At 38.0% G+C, this 21,130-nt stretch overlaps 1 protein-coding gene across 26 annotated transcripts in view; it reads right to left on the minus strand.

The window, feature by feature from the left end:
- Positions 1 to 21,130, minus strand: part of Enox1 (ecto-NOX disulfide-thiol exchanger 1) — a 571,647-nt gene that overhangs the window by 21,736 nt on the left and 528,781 nt on the right. The gene's annotated exons all lie outside the window — the stretch shown is intronic.

The raw sequence follows: 21,130 nt of genomic DNA on the forward strand, positions 1-21,130 counted from the left end.
GATAGAATTGTTGGTAGGAATATTTAAATTGAGTAGGTATGGATCCTGATATACAACTGGAAAAGGTAGATAAAGCAAAAGCTAAGAAAGTCTTTTCATTGGAATCTAAAAATGAATTCTGCAACAAGCCAATAACACATGGAACATTGAAGCTGGACTATTTTTAGTTCTCTATGGTTGTCTTAATTTAAAGACAGAGACAAAGATTTAACTCCATTCTCCCAGTCTTGCTATTAGGACTCAAAATGGAGAGTGATTTAACAGAAATTTAATAATCTACATATATGATCTGCATAGATAACAGTAGAATCATTAGGGAAGTTGAGTCTTCAAATCATAAGTTGCTCACTGAAGAACGGCTCTTACGGGAGATCCAAGATGGCTGAACAGAGGTGCCCTCCACACAACTTCTACCACAGAGAAGAACCAGAGACACAAACGAAAAACTGTATTTTGAGGAGAGTGAGCAAAAACTCTAGAAATCAGCAAGGAAGTGACAGGAACCTTAAAACAACATGGAGAGTTAGAAAGACAACCTAGATAAAGAACAAAACAAACTGCAACTTCAACACTAATTCCTGGCTGGGGAAGCTGGGGAGGATTCCACATTGTTGGGGAAAGGCAAGTGGGAAAGTATCAATACCCCTCCCCCCATCACAGCAATAGAACTGCAATCCTAACTGTAGGGGAATCCCACAGTCATCACAGCTTTAAGTTTAGCTCATCTCAGAGCAACTACTCCATTTCAAAAGACAAACTAACATTGGGCTTCTCCCAAACACCAGACCCAAGCTAGTACAACAACTACTATGAGACATCTTCTTGCCTTAAAGTCTGGCAGCTGGCCCCTTGAACTGACAGAAGCCTTGAGCCATAGAAGTATGTATGTACTTCACAGGGCAGAGGGTAGCCCCCTCCACATCCTGTAGCTTCAAGACCTGCAGCTTCCAGAGACACAGCCCAAGGCCCAAGGTTCACTTGTACTTGCCACATGGGAAGTAGGAAAGGTTGCCTTCCTAGCCCATAGCCTTAGTGATAGGATAGGAAGCATCCTAGCCCTAGGCTCATAACAGAAAGGATACCTTCTGGCTCCTGGAGACCACAGGAACATCCTGCTTTCACCATATTTCCTGCTATGAGCCTGAGAAATATGATCCTACCCTCACCATATTTCCTTAACATCCTGACATGAACCTAAAAAATATGCTCCTGCCCTTATCACACTTTCTTGACATCTCACAGGAGCCTAAGGAGCATGTACTCTAACTGCTTTAGCTTAACCAAGGGTCATTATATTATCATTAGCACTGTGGTTTTGACCTCCCTAATGGGCTCTGGCAGCCACACACCATTAACGTTCAAAAACTCCTCCTTCCAAGGTGAGGGTGGAGACTGACAGTTGACTGGAAAGAAGTCAAATTAGTAACCACCCCTGACCACTCCCCCAGTTCTAGGAAAACAAGAGAAGCCAACCCCGCAACTCACTGCAGTTGGTGTCTTTCCGTACTGCCCACTTGAAAATCTTTCATGTATACTTTATCCTCAAATCTAAAACAGATGGGACCACTCTGAGTCTAACCCAGTCTTGAGCTTTCTCAATGGCCCATTCCCACTCTGTGGGGTACACTTTCTCTTTAATAAATCTCTGCTTTTCTTACTACTTCTGTGTGTCTGCTTAATTCTTTGTTCAGGATACAAAGAGCCTGGATATCAGGCAAGACTGAGACCAACTGTCTGGTAACATCTGCAGTTGCTGGTATAAAAAGTCTCTGCATTACTCATGCCTGTCTTTGAAGAGTTGGGGAGGGTCCTGGCTGTCTCACAGCTTCAGGATTGTGGCTACTATTGCCCCAAACCATGATACCATCTGTATGTACCCCATGAAAACTAGCAAAATTCTTCTCCCAGCCCCTAGCCTTGGTGCAAAAAGCCTGAACGTCACACACACTTGTCCTGTAGGTTCTGTGGAATGTTCCCTCCATATTTTGCAGCTCCAGAAATGCAGCTACCAGTACCCTAAGTCTGCACCACCTGCAGCAGCCCCATGCAAACTAAAGAAGGTCCCCACCTCAGCCCACAGCCTTGGAACTGCAGTCATTGGTGCAAGAGGCCTGGAGTCAACTATATTTAACTCTGGGAATGAGAGAAACTTTACATTCATATCCTATAGCTCCAGGACTGAGGTTACAATTGCCAGGAGCCTGTTGCCACCAGCATTTTCCTTGTGTGATCTAGGGGTATTCTCATCCATAACCTACAGATCTAGGACCACAAATACCAAAATTATAAGGCCCAGTGCCACCTGCATTTGACTTGTAAGACCTAGGGAAGGTCTCTAGGAGGATAACCTAGAGGACAACCATGATTATAACCCACCACAAGCATAAATATCACTTCCACATACTTCAGGGTGTCTAGGAAAGATCTCCACAACTCATGGTCTTGGGACTATATAATCTGGTGCTCAAAGCCCCAGCGCCACCTTCATATGTTCCTTGGACCTAAAGAAGTTTCCATCTGACTCTTGTAGCTCCAGAAAAGTGGCTACCAGTGCTACAAGATATGGGTGCTAAAGCCACCCACTTCTTGGGACCAAGAGAAGATCCCCTTCATTTTCTACACCTTGAGTCTATGGTTACCAGTACCACAGACCCCAGACATGTGCTCATTTTGTAAAATATAGGGAGTGCCCTACCCCATCCCATCTAGAAATGTAGCTGCTGGTGCACAGGCCCAGTCATCTTCTGCATTAATCTTGAGAGTACTGGGGAAGGTATCTTTCACATCCTCTGGTATGGCTTGTGTTCAGATGTCGCCCAAAAGTCTCATGTGGTCCTAAGTGGGGCTTTTTCAGAGGTAACTGGATCTAGAGAGTGTGATGCTGGGATTAACAGTGTGTGATCACTAAATCAGTCCACTGATTGGTTTGGTACCTGCCCTATGCCTGAGAGCTTAAATAGAATATAAAAGGGGCAGAAAGAAGCTGCTAAGGTTACTTGGACTTGCTGCTTGTTACTTTCTGCCTGCTTTGTCATGGACTTTTCCTTATTTGAGATGCCCCTCTGCCATGCCACCCTGCCTTGGAGCCAGCCAACTATGGACTGAAACCTCTATGAACTGTGAGTCAAATAAAACTTTCCTCTTTTAACTTTGGATGTCAGGTATTTTGTCTCAGCAATGAGAAATGTGACTCAGACATCCTGTGCCTTGAGGAGTGTGGCTGCTGACACCCCTGGTGTTACCTGTGCTTGCCTCATGAGAAATGGAGACAGACCTTTCCATATCCACAACACCAGGACTGTGGTAGCTGCCATCATAAGCCTCAGTGCCATCAAAGCTTGACTGTGAAGTCTGAGGTATATACCTTGGGAAGTCTATGTCCACTGCAAAGCTGTATAACTACTTTCACAAACTGTTGAAATCTAGATTATTGAGGTACCAATAGACGCTGATAACATCAAAGTTGAAGAAATCACACAGATGGTACACTTTTGAGCTAACCTATAACCAAAGCCAAAGAACCTGCCCAACTGATGTCATACATCCTGTCAAGTAAAAAAATTTTTTCCTATAAATGCTACTCCATAAAATTGGAAGAGGCAACTATTTCACCAGATGCACAAACAGGAATACAAAAAACATAAAATCTTCAAAAAAACACAAGAAGTCTCCAGAAAAGAGCCCAATTTGAGGGAAATACATGAGATACTTTGTGACAGTTAAGCTTGATTTTTCAATGTGATTGGCATGCAAGCTGCTTAGAAGATTAGTAAAGTACATTTCTGGCTATGTCTGGGTTATGGAGGTGTGACCTTGGGGACTATATATGGTCCCTGGCTCCTTCCTCTCTTTTCTTATTTTTATTTTTATTTTTATTTTTGGAACTGGAGATCAAACTCGGGTCCTTGCGGTTGCAAGGTAGGCTCTGGAACCACTGAGCTAAATCCCCGGCCCCTTCCTCTCTTTTCTTGTGACTTGCTTTCTGGCTGCCATAAAGTAAGTAACTATTCTCTGCCACACCCTTCTGCCATGATGTTTCTGCCTTGGAGCCAGCCAACCATGGACTGAAACTTCTGAGATCATGAGTCAAAATAAACCTCTCTTCCCATTGCAGGTGTAGGACATTTTGTCCCAGCGATGGGAAGGCTCACCAATGTATGCCTAAAAGGAATTAAAAATAACATTTCTGAGTGAGACACAAGAAAAAACAGATAAATAATATTTAAAAATTAGAAAAATAATTCAAGATATGACTGAGAAATTCACCAAAGATACAGAAATAATAAAAAAGAACTAATAAGAAATATTGGAGCTAAAATATCAATGAAATAAAAGTCCAATTGAAAACATCTACAACATGCTAGACCAAGCAGAAGAATTTGTGAACTTGATGTTGAATCTTTTGAATCAACCCAGTCAGACCAAAAAAAGAAAAGAAGAAAGATATGAAACTATGGAACTCCATTAAGAGAGAAAATAGTCACATATTCTGAAAATTGTAAAAGGAGGGGAAAAAAGGCAAAACCTATTTCACAAAATGATAGCTGAAAAACATTCTAAATCTTCAAAGAGGTGTAGTCGTCCAGATACAAGAAGCTCAAAGGACCTTAGCTAGATTCAGTCTTCACCAAGGCATATTATAGTCAAAATGTTAAAAGTAGAAGATGAGAGAATCCTACAAACAGCAAGAGAAAAGAATTACATCACATATAAGATAATTCCCATTACACTTTCTCAGCAGAAACCTCATTGGCCAGTATAATACTGGATGATATATTAAAAGTCCTAAAAGAAAAGAAAAGAAAAAAACAAAACAAAATAAAACAAAAGCCCTCCCAACCAAGAATACTATATCCAGTGAAAACTATTCTTCATAAGCAAAGGAGAAATAAAGTCTTTCCCCAATAAGCAGAAATCAAGGAAATTCATCACCATTAGACCAGCCTTACAAGAAATGCTAGGAGAGTCCTGTACTAGAGAAAGGAAATAATAACAAACATAAAAACACACAAACACACAAAACTCACTAGAAGAACAGATATACAAAAAGGAAAGAAAATCAAACCTTAGTATGACAGAAAAGTACCATTTAACAAAGATAAATAGAAAGATGGAAAGGAACAAGGAAAATACAAAATAAGAAAACAATTAACAAATGACAAGGAATTTCACCTATTAATAACAACTCTGAATATAAATGGATCATTCATTTATTCATTTGACACAGACTGGCCAAATAGAAACAAAAAACAAAACCTCCCAAGGCAAAATCAAGATAAGACCCAACTATACACTGCCTAGAAGTAACTCACTTCTAAAGTAACTCACTGATAAAAATATATATAGACTTAAAGTGAAGAGTTGGAAAAAGATATATCATGCAAATAGAAACTAAAAGCTATACTCATATCAGATAAAGTGAACTCTAAATAAAAACCATAAAAAGAGACAGAGAAAATCATCATATATTTATGAAAGATCAATTCAGCAAGAAGCTGTAATAATTATAAATACACATGTACCCAACAATAGACCACCCAAATATATAAAGCATATTTTACTGGGTATAAAGGAAGAGATGGACCCCCATGTGGTAATATTTGGTTACTTCAACACTCCGTCTTCTTTAATGGACAGATTGTTCAAGGAAAATGAACAAAGAAACATCTAAGTTGAACCATACTATAGAGCAAATGGACTAAACAGACATAGAATATTTCATCTAACAGCAGTAGAATAAACATTCTTTTAATCAGCACACAGAACATTCTGCAGGATTATATGATAGTAATAAATTAAGTCTCAAATTTCAAAAAATCATATGATGTATCTTCTTAAACCATAATGAAATAAAACTACAAATAAACAATGATAATGAAAAATACATAAATGCATGGAAATAATAATATTTTTTGAAATGATCAATAGGTAACTGAAAGAATACCATAGTGAAATTGCTGGGAAAAAATCCTATACACAATAACTAAAAAAAAATATTTGGAATAAACTTAAACAAGGAAGTGAAAGATTTGTACAATAAAGATAAAACACTGATGAAAAAATTACAGCGGTCACAAAAAAAATTCAATCTCAAGATAACCCATGTTCATGGAGTAGAAGAATTAGTGTTGATAAAATGACTGTATTACCCAAAATAATCTACAGTCAATGTGAATTCCAATCAAAATGCCAACAACTTTATAGAAATACACAAAAAATCCTAAATTCACACAGAACCATACAAGTCCAGAATAGCTAAAGTGATTCTGAGTAAAAACAAACAAAAACTAAAGCTGGAGACAACACAATACTTGACCACAAAACATTAACTATAAATCTTAGTAGTAATCAAAACAGCATGGTATTGGTATAAAAAGATATAAATCCAATGGAATAGAATAGTGAACCTAGAAATTAATCCATGCTAACATAGCCAACTGAGTTTTGACAAAGATTTTAAGAACTATAGTGGAGAAAGAATAATTTCTTCAATAAATGGCGCTGGCAAAGTTGAATATACATGTGCATAAAAGTGAAACGTGGTCCCTTCCTTTCACTGTACACAGAATGGATCAATGACCAAAATATAAAACTGGAATTATGAAATTACTATAGGAAAACAGAGAAAATACTTCAAGGCATTGGTATAGGTAATGATTTTTTTAGATAGAACCCCAAAGGTGCAGACAACAAAAATAAAATCATAAAAATGGGATTATATCAAACTAAGAAGCTTCTGCATAGCAAAAGAAATAATCAACAGAATAAGGAGATAACCTACAGAATGAGAGAAAAGATTTGCAACTATTCATCTTACAGGAGATGAATATCTAGAATATATAAGGAACTTTAAAAAGGTGAACACCAAAAAGCCATATAATCCAATTAAAAATAGGCTAAATTTCTGAATAGACACTTCTCCTAAGACACATAAATGGCTAATAAGTATATGAAAAAGTACTTTATCTCATTTCCCTCATTTCCATCAGGGAAATGCAAATCAAAATTATAAAAAGGTATCTTATCACTGTGTGTGTGTGTGTGTGTGTGTGTGTGTGTGTGTGTGTTGCTGGGGATTAATCCCAGGGCCTTACATATGCTAGGCAAACATTCTACCATAGTACCCCAGCCCCTGAAAGGTTGGTAGAAATGTAAGTTAGTACAGTCATTATAGAAAACATTATGGAGATTTCCTTCAAAAACTAGAACTATAATATGATCTAGCAGTTCTACCTCTGGGTATATTTCCAGAGGAAAAGAAATCACTATACCAAAAAGATATCTGTACTCCCATGTTTGTGGTAGCACTATTCACAACAGCTAAAACATGGAATCAACCAAGCTGCCCATTCACGGATGAGTGGATAAAGAAAATATATGTGATATACATATATTTGACCACAAAAATGAATGAATTCCTGTCATTTGCAGAAACATGGATAGAATTTGGAAGTCACTTTGTTCAGAAAAATAAGTCAGACACAGAAAGACAAATACAACATGTTCTTATTTGTGAAAACCAACAATTCAGTCTCATAGAAGAATGGGGTGGGATATGGTCACTAAGAGGGTGGGAAGTTCAAGAGGATGGAACAGAAAGGAGATAGACAAGGGGTATCAAAACACAAAGAGGAAGAATTAGTTCTGGTCTTCCATAGCACAGTATAATAACTATTGGTTATAACAATCTGTGATTATTTAAAAATGACTATAAGAATATGAAATTCACAACATATAATGATTAACACTTCAAGAGACGGGACAGCTTATTACACTGATTTGATTATTACACACTCATATCAAATTATCATATTACCCATAAATACATACAAATATATCTCAATGAAAAGATGTCAAAGGAGGGTTAGCACTTTGAACAAGAGTTAAGGATAGTCTTTCCATTAAACGGTGTGGAATTTGCTCAGATGAGAAAAGATAGGCAGGTAGAACCAAATGGATAAAGAACTCTAATGGTCTCCAGACAAAGGGTTTGGCAGATTCTGCCAGAACCAGAACTGACTACAAGATATTTAACTAATTAATATGAATTACCAAATCTGGAAATACAGAAGAATCGTAATTGTTAGGAGTTTGCTAAGTATGAAACGAGCACAAACACCATCTAACAGCATTCAAAGAAAGAGAAAAACTCAACATATGCCAATCAAAAGTAATCTAATTTAAAATATAAACTACTACATGTAAACCAAGGGTAGTTATAAATTGCTAGAAAAGAAAGCTCTACTGAGTCATTGTGGTCAGTAGTATTTGGTGAGAGTTTGGGGGGCTCTTTTTAAGGTTTGACCCACTGAGGACTGAGTTATCAAGACTGAGTAAAGGGTGAAGTGGGTAGGGTAAGGAACTGAAGGAATCACAGTGATTTGATGATAGAAGAGAGGTGAGATCTTGGTTGACCAAAGGGTATGTACAGGGCCTGAGAAAGATGGTAGAAATGTCCCCATGAGAAAAGGGGTCAAAGAGTTGAGACAGTGCGTAAGGTAAGTATAGAGCAAGCTGTACATAAAGGTCATTACTGATGAAACACGTTCTTATACTTCAAAAATGAAAACAAAAGCAGATCTTACAAGCTGGCCCCAATAGCAACATAATGAAGAACTTTAAAATAGAACAGATCTTAAGGTTTATGTGGATAAGATTAGAACAGTTTCTAAAGAGTTACATGGATGAGAACAGGAATTCCTTCTGAGATGAATTAACATATGGTGTTTTCTGATTAGGCCATCTCAATTAGAGCAGAGAAGAACCTTATCTTTTTGGGCTAATGGGGTCAAGGAGCCTGCTGAGTTTTGCTCATGATATACCGTAGGGATAAATAGGGACATGCACTGAGCTTCTAGGCCTAGGAAGGTATGATTGCTAAGAGAAATGCAGTCGGAGGCTCTGTAAAGGTTTCCCAGGAGAGGCTTAGAAAAAAAAAAGGATGGAAAAAAATTAACTAGGATGATGAATGCATCATTTAAAAAATACAAATAATAAACTTCAGAGCTAAGTGGAAAAATATCTCCAAGAGAGGGTGATCTGTTCACAGCCTGGATGATAACTGGGGCCAAATGAAATTACTCAGAAGAGTTTAGCAGACAACAGGCCCACAGTGATTGCTAAGGCTGAGTGGTGTCCTGGAGCTAGCACACAGCTGAGGGTCTGGGTTCAATAAAAGAATGGGTTGTAGAGGGCAGGCAGCATCTCAGGAGCCAGTAGGGAGCAACAGGAGCAGAACAGAATGTGGCTAGGTACCTGTCTCCATGTCCAAAGCTGGAGTCATAGAGAAAGGGGGACATTGCACAGGGCCCCAACAAATTCTACAAAATCAAGACTATCTACAAAGACTTGGCCTGGTTGCTATGGTTTAGATTTTAAAAGTCCCCTAAAAACTTTATGTGTTCAAAGGTAAGGTTTTCACAAGGTGATTAGATCATGGAAATAAAAATATAAATATATAATATTTATATATGAATGAATATATATTTATATATGAATTAATGGAAGGCCTAGCCAATTCACAGCTGAATGTACTATTAGGAGGTGGAGCCTGATTAGAGGAGGTGGTTCACTGGAGTTGTGACCTAGAAGGGTGTATCTCTTTTCCTTGCTCTTCTCTCTCTCTGCTTCCTAGCTTCCATGATGTGAGCAGCTGTCCTCTTCCCAGGCCCTTGTACTATGTTGTTTTTGTCTTGGTACCAGGCAATGATGTCAAATCACTAAAACTGTGAGCTAAAATAAACCTCTCCTCCTTTAAGTTGTGAGTGTTGGGTATTTTTGTCCTAGCAATGAAGAAAGTGACTGAGACAATGGCCTACCAGTGACTCTTACTTTGATGATGAATTAGGGTTGGGAAAACAAGGATGGAAAGAAAAGAAAAGAGAAAGAAAATGTTTGGGACCAACTTTCTGCGGAAATATATCTTATTACTGGGTATTATGGTCTGTATTCTGCAGACCACAAATATGGTACTCTTGCATGATCACTGACAATAACTATGGAGAAGACACACCTCACTGCAGTGCTCTCATACCAGTCCAGCAGGCCTGGGCTGAGGCTTGGCAGATGCTCCAGTCTGACTGGGGGTACCTCTATGAGCTCTGTTCAGGGTAGAGATGAAGCTGTTTTGCTCATTCCTCTAGGGGGAGGAAGAGCTACACTAGAAAGTAGTATACAACCCAATTAAATTGATCAGGAGCGCTCCAAATGAGAGCTTGAATCTTATAATAAACTAGCTTTAAGCATCTCCAAAAGGGAAAATACTGTTTCCATTATAGTTCAAAGGTGTGACCAAGCATATTAACTAGAGACTTGGGTCTGTAATATCATTTAGTGAAGTGGAACATCTTGTAACCACTCAAGAGCTATTACTAAGTGGTCTGGCACCTAGGCCTGCCATGGACATGATATAAGCTTAGACTCTGGCTGACAAAGTCACAGAGTTAACTAGATGGATAAATGCTCATGTCATGTATTCTGCAAACATAACCATTAAAGGTGATGTGTTTTAAGGGATAATGGTTTTACATAGCTATTTTCTGTGCTGTGGTTTTACTTGTTCATCTATTAAAAAAGGATTTTGTTTTAATAACTCATGAATCATTAGTTCCTTTGAAAAAGATTAATCTGATTTTTCTGTGTTTGTAATAGTGTTTGTTTGAACAAGATAATTACAATTGTGAGTTGTTTGACAGTTTAGGGTAGTCTCCAAAGTAAAAAGGAGATAAGCAACATCTTTATACTCTCTTCATGTCTTTGCTTGGGGTCTAAAAGTCTAAACTATCATCCAATGTTTGTCAAAAGAGCTCCATCATCATGACTGGCTAAGAAGAAATGAACACAAAGAGAGAATGTGGAACTAAGTTATTTCACAAACCAAACCCTTGTTGCATTTAAGTTAAGGTTGTTACTTTTAGTTACCCCGGAAGTATTTATGCTACATATATACATCACATGCCTATTCTGTGCCAAGGATTTTTAAGTTTGTTTGGATATTGAGTGCAGAGTGTCAAGAAGTGCATGCTTACTCAGAAAGTGATCCTTAGAAAAGATCTCTAAGAAGGAAATGTCAATAGATGAAGCAGGGTAGTCAGTATGAAGAGTTGAGACTTTATCTGGAAGACTTAACTAGTGTAGATTTTTCAGCAGAGGAGTTACATGAACTCTGCATTTTAGAACACTGATTTGGAGGTAAATGAAGGTGGTATCAGGAACACAGGCCAGAGGCCACTGTAACAATCTAGTCATTTTTACCCTTTGATAATGAGGGTCAAAACCAAGTCCATGATGTGCAGAGTGCAAACAGAAGAAATATTCAAGAAGTAGAATTTTTAAAAATCTGGTGACCTGGTGGATGAGAAAAATATTGAGAATAAGTAGGTAAATTGGTGACTAGGAAAATAGAGAAATAAGTGTGGAATATGCTGTGCTCAGTTTTAGAAATATTCAATTTATGGTTTCTATGGCATCTTGTTAAGATATTTGAGAGGAAGTAGGATGTATAGGTTTTTGAACTTAGAATCAAGACACTTATACCTCTTTTTATGGGCGTTTCTCAAGTTTATTTTTGCAGCAAGCAAACTTGATTCTGGGACAAAGATCAGGCTTGCCTAAGCTTGATATAAACAAGGTAGATTTTCCAAGTTCAGGGTTTCTTTCCTGTGATGATCTTTTTGCATAAGTGGGCATCCCTCTGGGCTCCCCTACAGGGAGATGCTCGGTGTGTAAGATACACAAGAAGTCTGCTGAAGCAAGATGGCTGGTAGCACAATAAACTCCAGGTGGACACATCTCAAAACCCTCCTGGGAACAACTCCTCATGGTGGAGGAAAATTGGCCATGGTATTAAACACTAAGGAAGAATATTTTCAAGGATAATAAAAGGCATGCTAGTTTATATTTCATCTCTAACTCTAGGAAAAAAATCTGAAGGTAGGACATAAACTTGAACCATGCCCAAGAGTCTCCTTATTTTTTGATGAGTTAAAGAACCTCTATTGATACTATAATAAAGATGGTAAAAAACAGAGAGATTTCATGTTTTACTTAGGATGTTCTAGCTTAACTGTTTAGTAATTATGGAACACATTCTGCTGGGAGATTGAATAATAAATTATGCATGGTTACTCTGTTTTTCAAAACTTCACTGTTCTTATTACAACCTCAAATCTCCAGAAAATGAAAAGGACCTTATTAGAATAAGAAATTTTTATATTATTAGAATCACAAAATTATGAAGACCCTTTGTCTTTTTATCCATTGAAATCCTTTACTCTGATAGATGTAATGTGCCTTGAAAAATGATAGGTCTATGAGGTATTCCAGATGTCCTGAGATTCCGAAGTAGAAGAGGATAAGCATGGATCAAGTAGAGGTGGAGATATTACTAAAGAAAAACTGCTAATAGTGTATAAATACCCAGCAGGAAGGAAACACTAGGTAAGATCAAGAGTTTCCCTACAGTGAGAGCTATTAGATTATGAAACAGTCTTCCAAGGGAACCTGTGGGAACGCCATTCACTTGACACACTAAAAGTACACCAGACCATAGCATGCACAAAGGTAACAATTCTGTACTTGATACCAGAATGGGCTGGATGACCTCGTGTACCTTTTCTTAGCCTACCTCTTAATTCTAATTTCTGTGATATCCAGAAGGACACATTAAAGTGCTGGAGAAGAGCTTTTTAATAACTGGAAGCTATAGATATCAGAGATTTTTAGAAGACTCCTTATACAGTGAGGTATTTGAAGGCAGAAATTTCCCTTATCGATTACTTTTCTGAAATGATAAAAGTAATATATCATTTTGAAAAGTTCTTTTTCAATAGTTTAATGAACTGGAACTGTGCTTTGTCATTGCTTTGCTTTTGTTTTTTTACACCTACACATGCCCTTTTGGACCAAGAATATGGCTTCTTCAGTATACAAAATTCTTTCTTTAGTCCTTTCATTTCATTATTCCAAAGGCCTCCTTACCTTTAGCATTTTTTTTCATTCTCCTTCAAAGCTTCTTAAATCTGTGTTGTTCACTGGCTGTGCTCACTGCCTCACTACATGAAGTCTCAGCTTGCTCATCAGTCCCCCCCGTGAAGATGCCAAATAGTTCTTTTCTCAGTTCTCTTGTTCATTAGACATCATTGAGATCAACCCCTCTTAAACATTTGCCTCATTTCTGTAATACACAAGGTTCTGGTCTTTGTCCTCCTAATTTTTTTTTTGTTAGCTTTCAGTACCCCCTCACACACACACCTCTGGTGTGGTCCACTGTGCATATGTGCATAAGAAAGAGGTTCTTCTCTTCCTTCTCTAATACCTTGACTTTTGTCCTTGTTAACGTTTAGTCCCTACTTTCTATTCCATTTTACCAGAGTTCTATCATTCTCATGGTTTCAGTAATGATCAATCTTAACTCTTTAAGCTTCTGTTGCTTATTGTCAACTGAGCACTGGGCTTGTCTGCTTGAATTTACCATTCCTCAGTTAAAATTCAAAATAAGAAGTGACCACGAGGAGGTGGAAGAGACACAACATACTTGGGCTTATACCTTGGCTCTTCCATGATAAGTGGTTGATTTGGGGGCACATTATTCAACATTTTCAAGTTTTAGGTCACTTGTCTAAAAATGAGTGTTATGCATAAGGCAGTCATCTTTGAAAAATGCTTCATGGGCTCTCACTGGCTTTATAGATGGGACATGGAAGCCCCACAGGAAATAGTTCTCTGGATTTCCTATATTTTTACCATTTTCTTTTATTTTATAATACAGGGCCTCCATATAAAACTTCATTTGAAGAAATGTATTTTTTTTAAAATCTGAACTCAGGTCCTTCCTGATGTAATTCTAAAATTCTGCAAATGGGAAGGGAATCAAGAAATGGAGGGAGGTGGTAGGAAAGGAAAGGGCAGGGGGAGTAAAGAGAATTAAGATGTGTATGTACAAACCAATTCCCCATGATGAATGTAATCATTATGTACTGTAAATGTGTACTAATAATGTTTTAATTTAAAAAAGAATAAAAATATCATTCAACATACTATATCATTTTCCAATTTTTCTGTTTTTATTAGTAACACCATCATTGTTGTACTTGTCAGGGCATGAAATTTAACAATTTTTCTTTGATTCACTCTCTCCAATTCCTTAAGTGCTTTCAAGAACTGTCAAAAGCGGAACTTCATCAAGTCTCTGGGCCCTTTCCCATTTCTACCACTAGTTTTCTGCTTCCAGTTCTAATTTCATACTCTGGACACTGTAAGAACCTTCTTTCTTTTTGTCTCTGGGATCTTTCTCTTCCCATCTATCTTACAGAGCATCCCCAGAAACACTTTCTTTCTGCTCCTCCCCACTTCTGGCAGCACTACACTCTACCACCAAACTATAACATCAGCCCTAAGTAAACTTTCTAAAATGCAACTTCCATCTTCTTGATCTCTGATTTTAAACTTCAGATACTTTCTGATGACCCGTAAGAAAAGGTAGATGCCACTTCTTGGCATTTTATGTTCAATTCTATTAAAATACCCTATCCTCTTTCTGTGCTAAGTCCTGATAAGTTCTTAAATTCTCTTTCATCTCTTTTCCTTTCCACTCCCTGCTTACATTTTTACACACAGCACAAGTACCATATTTATCTCCCAGAGGCCTTTGTTCCAGGATCCTTCCTCATCTGGACACAGTTTCTATGCCAATAAAGTGGCAACTGTTCATTTATAAATGAGAAAATATATTTGAAGATAATACAAATACATTTGAAGAGAATTGACTTTTACCTGTGTTTGCTCCCTCAAAAAACTATGAGCTTATTTACTGCAGTCATTATACCTGAACAAATGAAGCATGAGGCTGAGTAGATTCTGTATTTTAACTCTGTCACCATTATATGCATATCAGATAATTTTAGGCAGAGTATCTCTTTAAACCTTAACTTTCTCTTGTGTAAAACATGGGTAATACTGATCTCTGTCCCCCAGGTTGCTGTGAATATATAGAAACTGTAAATTTCTAGGACTATATTGTAGCATCATTATTCACTTTTATTGTTCATAGAACTGTCTGGCTATAGAAAAAGTGCTTTATATATTAGAGATACTAAATCTATGTAAGAATTTTGTGTAAGACTTTGGCTGCAATCATATAAAATCAGGTATGCAAAAGTGTTAACTGTGTTTGAATAATGTATATTTTCTCTTTTCTAAATTTTCTGTGTCAATTGTGTTATACTGTTATCCTTATAAAGAAATAACAAAAAATTAATCACATACATTATTTTGAAGAACAATATGTAAACAGAAGCAGTAGCTGAATATTTCATTAAGTAACATACTGAGTGACCCTCTCCCTTATATACACACCCACTCCATGAAAAGGAAGACCAAAATCATGTGACTTCACCTATCCCAACCTTCCCCAAGGACTAGTGGCCTTTATAGCTTCTAATGCAGATAAATGGGACAATCAACAAGATCTACATGGTACAGATTCACTGTGTCACCTGTCACTCAGCCAACACCACTCTACAAGCCTTGCCTTTCTTCCCCACTTTCCTTGCATCATGGCCTTGTTTTGCTGTTCACATGGTGAGCATCACACAGTAGGCAACAGTCACGATGCCAATCAGCCACTGTCTTATACTTTCAGATTTCTACAAAGTACCAAAAGTGATCCACTGAAAGATCCACAAGTCTCCAATAAGCTTTACAGTATTCTCGATAGGACAAGTATGGCTGGGGAAGGAAGGAGATAGGGGACACCCCTCACACCTGGCTCTATCAGTCAGTCTAGCAAGTACCAAGCATACAGAGGCTGATGCAAGAATGACCCATAAATAATGGCCTGGGATAGAGAAAAGTGTTGGATATAGGCACAGAAGACTCTGGTTCCAGTTGCCACTGATCTACTGCATATCCTTGTTTTATTTTTTTCCTTGTAAAAACAGATTTGAAGCAAATTATCTGTACAGTGTTTTCCTGCTCCAAAATTCCATGCCTGCTCTGTGCCCTTTTCTGTGACTTAGAGCTTCACTTAGAACCAGACAGCCAACTTGGTATAGATAATATGTACTTTTCCTGGATTTCTGATGCCAGTAAAAATTAGAGAGAAACATGAAGCAGAGGGAGAAAAACAGTAAAAACCAAATGGATTAGAAAAGGATTGATGACAATGAAAGACTAAACTTTAGAATTTCTTATGGCTCAAGGGTAAGAATGCATCTATCTCTAAGAGTAAGCAGAATCTTCGGATTTCTATGAGTTGGAAATCCCAAGGCCTTTTTAACCCAACCCATTTCTGAATCTTGGTACTGCCAATCCTGAGGGTAGTGGGCTCTCACCCACCCATACTCTTCTCTTGCAGCCTTTGACATTCAGGATCTGCACAAGGCAGTAGAATCAGTATCAGTGTCAGAGAGAGAAGCTGAAAGCAGACATTTGGTCTTCTCTCAGCCAAGGCAGCAATTCATCACAAGGAAACCGTATTTTACATTCTGGGATGCTCTGCCTCATGGGGGTTCAAATACTAGAATTGGAGCACTCCAAGAACTGTGTTTTCTAAGATTTCCAACTGCAAAGATTAAACTAGGTAAAAATTAGCTAAGATTATGAAAATGACCCTTTAAAGAAAGACCAGTGGAGACTCAGTCTGGTTTAGGTGTTGGAGCCATCAGAAAACACCATTCTTCCTGGAGACCTTCTTTTTAGGCCACATTTATTTATATTTATTTAACAAACATCTACGTGGGCTTATTCTATGCAGGTAGTGTTATAAGTGCTTTACAAAAATGGAACTCATCTAATCTTCATAAGAACCCTATTTTCTCACATTACTACTTTACAGATAAGGAAAATGAAGCATCAATAGGCTAATGACTTGACAAAGGTCACACAACTAGTGAGAAGCAGACTGAGGACTTGAACCAACAATGTCTTATTCCAGAGTTTAACTACTGTTCCTGGTTGCCACTCCTAAATCCTGAGTATATATTATAATCTTTGTCTACTGCAAAATGCTTATGGCTTTAATACTGACCACCTACAGAGCACTGGACAGAAGCCCCTTCTGAGGGCTGCCTGCAGTGTCAACTCTCTTGGGAGCCAGCAGGGCCTCCCATAGGCCCAAAGAGCAGTAGTTCCTGCACAGTCATGGAGGTAAAGCAGGAGGCTACCCAGAGGCCTGACCAAGGTGCAGTGTCAGAAAGACCTGACTATCTGCTGTTGTTTGGTGGTGACAGACTTTGGATGGATCAGTGTGACTTGTATCCAAGTCTGTGCAACAGTGTATAATTGCAAAGGCAGAGTTCTGGGGCCAGTGAAGAAGACTAATACCCATGCTTTCCTGGTTTGGAAGATACAAGTAGAAGATTGAGGTCAAAGTGCTTTCCAAAAAACCAAGGTAGGGCCATGTGCAGGACTGGCTAAGCAGGTGAAGAGGCAGAGGGACTGATGATGCAGACTGGGTAGCAAAGAGACTGATGATGCTGTATTAAGGCAGAGTATCTGTTGAGAAAAGGGAAGAGGGGATACAGAAGCTACTGTGAAGGAAGAAGGGGCAGATTTCATGTAGGAATCAAAGGAAAGAGGGATGAGTTTTAAAAATGTAAGCAAATCAAGTTTGGATGGCTAGCAGAATGATACCAGAATCAGAGACCACAAAGCATTAGAAGGACTGGCTCCAACTAGAAATGTTGGATTTGAGGTCATGGGAAGACAGTAGGAAATATGGGAGATGAACTGAAGACAGTGCTTGGGCTGGAAGTGCCCAGCTCAGTTTGGTCTCATTCCCCCTCTGTATGGTCCCCACACATACCTGTTGTCCCAGTAGAAGCAGTAGCAGTATACAGGAGCACCCTCACACACAGCCCCAAGGGGACTTCATGTGTTCACTCTACCTAATCATTTCTCAACATCCTTGGTACCTAGCATAGTGCCCTCTCCTGTTCCACAACCAACATGGGTTTTTTTGGGTACCAGGGATCGAAATCGGGACCTTGTGCTTGCGAGGCAGGTGGCGGCACCACTGAGCTAAATCCCCGGCCCACCAACATGTTTTTGAAGGAATAAATCTCAGAATCTGATACTACATACATGGAGAGAGTAAATTTGATGGTGACACTGACCAATAATCCTAAGGATGTGGTCACTACCCTTGCCCTGGAGTGATCTACAGGAAGTCTCTGAGGAATATCCAGAATGGATAGTGAAAATAAAAATGTAGTCGCTTGGGCCAGGGATTTAGCTCTGTGGTTCTGCTGCCTGCTGCACAAGTGCAAGGACCCAAGTTCGATCCCCAGTACCAAAAAAAAAAAATCTTAACTTTTTTGGAAACCAACCTACCAGTGTTTAACTTTTCCTTTTCTTTTTCTTTTCAAAATATGACATTTCTTTAAATTACTTTAATGTATAGTTATAACTGTTATCGCCTTTCTCTTTATAAACATAATACATACAACCCACTGTAGAAAATTTAGAGAATACAGATTAAAATTAAAATTTGCTGAAATTGTAATAGATATAAACACTATTAATATTCAGATAATTATCTTTAAAGTTTACATATTATTCTCCTCATATGTAACAGATACTTATGTTTACATGCATGATGTTATTATTTAGTTCTTACTTGAAAAATAGGATTATCCATAATGTGTAAGAAACAGAATACCCTACAAAAAGATCAGAGACTTTGATAGAAAGGAGTACTTTAAATTTCTTAATGCTTCTCATTAAATACAATGAGCATCACTGCTGTTTGGGTCAGAGATTATTATGCCTATCACAGTTCACACCACGCTTAAATGGTGGTCACAAGCTGGCAGTTAAATGATTTTCTTTTGGCATAGTTTTGTGACAATCATGTTAAATAGATCTAAAAATGAGAAAAAATTCCTTTGCATTCCAATAACTCCATTCATTATTTAAACTGTAAACTGTAGCATTTTTAGTGTTACTATATACCACTGTTTACGTTACCAAATTTAAAACACATTTGATTTCAAAAACAGCTGTGTATTTCTCTTCAATATGTAAAAACATGTAACCCACATTGCCGTATCTATGCAAGTCTAAGCATTCATAAGCCTGAAACAGGACTGACATGAAAAATTTCCTTAGCCAATAAAAATAGGGCAGCAAACAGAAGAAACTAAAGTGAGATGCTTTTTAAAATGTATGTATGTGCAACCAGAATTAGTCGGGTTTGATTTATCTTACATGATACTGACTCTATTGCTGGTAAAGATTAATTATATTATGGTGCTGTTGGCATGTTATTTTCTCAGTTCATTTCTCAGTATGACATTTCTTATTTTTCTCTGCTACAAAGCACTTGCTACCATAATTTTCACCTGCTGAGTTTACATTACTAATGATAATATTAAAATTTAGAGGTTTTTTGACCTTTACAGTGGTAAATTAGATCATGAAAATAGATAGGATGCAATCTGATAAATGGGAGAGACATTTTATTATTATTAAAGTAAATCAAATTTCACAATGTCCGCTGGTGTATGGTGAGATCTTAGTAAACATTAAGCAGCCCCCCCTTCCTAATATACCAAAATCAAATTCTCTCTCATCACTGCTTCCTTGCATATGTCACACATGAGAAACATTCTAAGAACTAAGTGTTCTGGGTTGCTGCTATATAGTGTGAAGGATACAGAATTTGACATTCTCTTTATAAAAACAACAATACAAATAATGGTGGTGATAATAATACTAATAGCCCTTACTGGCTACTTAGAAATTGCCAGGTGCTGGTATTATTATTATCCATATTTTGCAAAAGGAAAAACTGAGGTATAAATCAGGTAAGTAGCTTGCTTATATTTTCACACCTGGGAAGCAGTGATGCCAAGACTGGGCCTAGGCAGTCAGACTCCAGAGCTGTTAGTCCATGCTACCTGTGTCCTCAGGGAAGCCCTTAGTGCACTCCATGCTCTCCTGGGTGAGCTCCCTTTTCTGTCCCACACTGTCTCCTCAGCAGGGGCTCCCAAAGGACACTTCCTGTTCTGTAGTCATGCACACTGCCAATGGACAGCACTGTGCTGCTGCTCATTCCATAGACTTGGGAGGACATGGTTGGGGCCACGTGTGGGGCCACAACTCTTTTCCGTAGTCTTCAAATTGATGTGATTTCTTCTGAACCAACGCCTAGCAATTACTAATTATATATTTTTTTGGAGTTGGAGAGTATCAAAACTCAATATTTGGAATAAATAATTATTCATACATCTCAGTTCAATATAATTTAACTGGAATTTATGAATCTCTAGCATTCTTTCATTCATGAAATATTTATTGAGCACCTACTATAATGGCAGGTTCTGTGTTAGGCAGTACGATAAAAAGAAATAGTAATTCCTATTCTCAAAGAGTATGCAGTGTTGAGAAGATGGCACACTTATAAACTACATCAAACACACGTGATAATAAGCTATGACGATGGAAAGCCAGGGCGTTGTAGAAGTTCAGAATGGCACCTAACTTGCCTTGAGCTGGAGAGTAGGTGGCGCTGTTACGTAAAGTACTGTCTGCAGACTGATAGCACTGGTGTGACCTGGCTTACTAGAAACACCATTTCTCAAGCCCTGGCCCCAGCCTACCCATTCAAAACTTAAGTGGGCCTCAGCATTCTCTGTTTTAAAAACCTCTTTGGTTTTGTTGTTTACTAAAGGTCTTGGAAAACATAAGACTCACATGTATACAATAATTAAAGAAGAAAAATATACCAAGTTAAATATGTAAAATATGAAAGTGGGACAATTATTGCTTTAATTCTAATTCTCATGGGTAACAAATAAGACACATATATAGACACTCAACAAGACACTATACACATCTCAAAGCCAACTGAAATGAAGTGGTTTTTATTTTTGAGATCATCTGCACATAATACATAGAAGGAAGGGCTTGTCTCTTTCACCTACAAAAGCCAAACAGATTCACAGCACTATCTCGGGTTGCTGGAATTCCCATGTCAGCTTGTTCATTGATCGGTAAGTATTACAAATGTGTCACCTACATAAGCTCATTACAGTGTTAGACTCTGTAAGGGATACATACAAATTCCCTGCTTTGAGGAACTTATGCTCAATTTAAGAATAAGCCTATTATAAGTAGGGTGGGTGTTCAA

Source organism: Heterocephalus glaber, unplaced genomic scaffold (genome assembly GCF_053883595.1).
Source record: "Heterocephalus glaber isolate CG9 unplaced genomic scaffold, H.glaber_assembly_v1.0 deba00001666, whole genome shotgun sequence".
Classification (NCBI taxonomy): Eukaryota; Metazoa; Chordata; class Mammalia; order Rodentia; family Bathyergidae; genus Heterocephalus; species Heterocephalus glaber.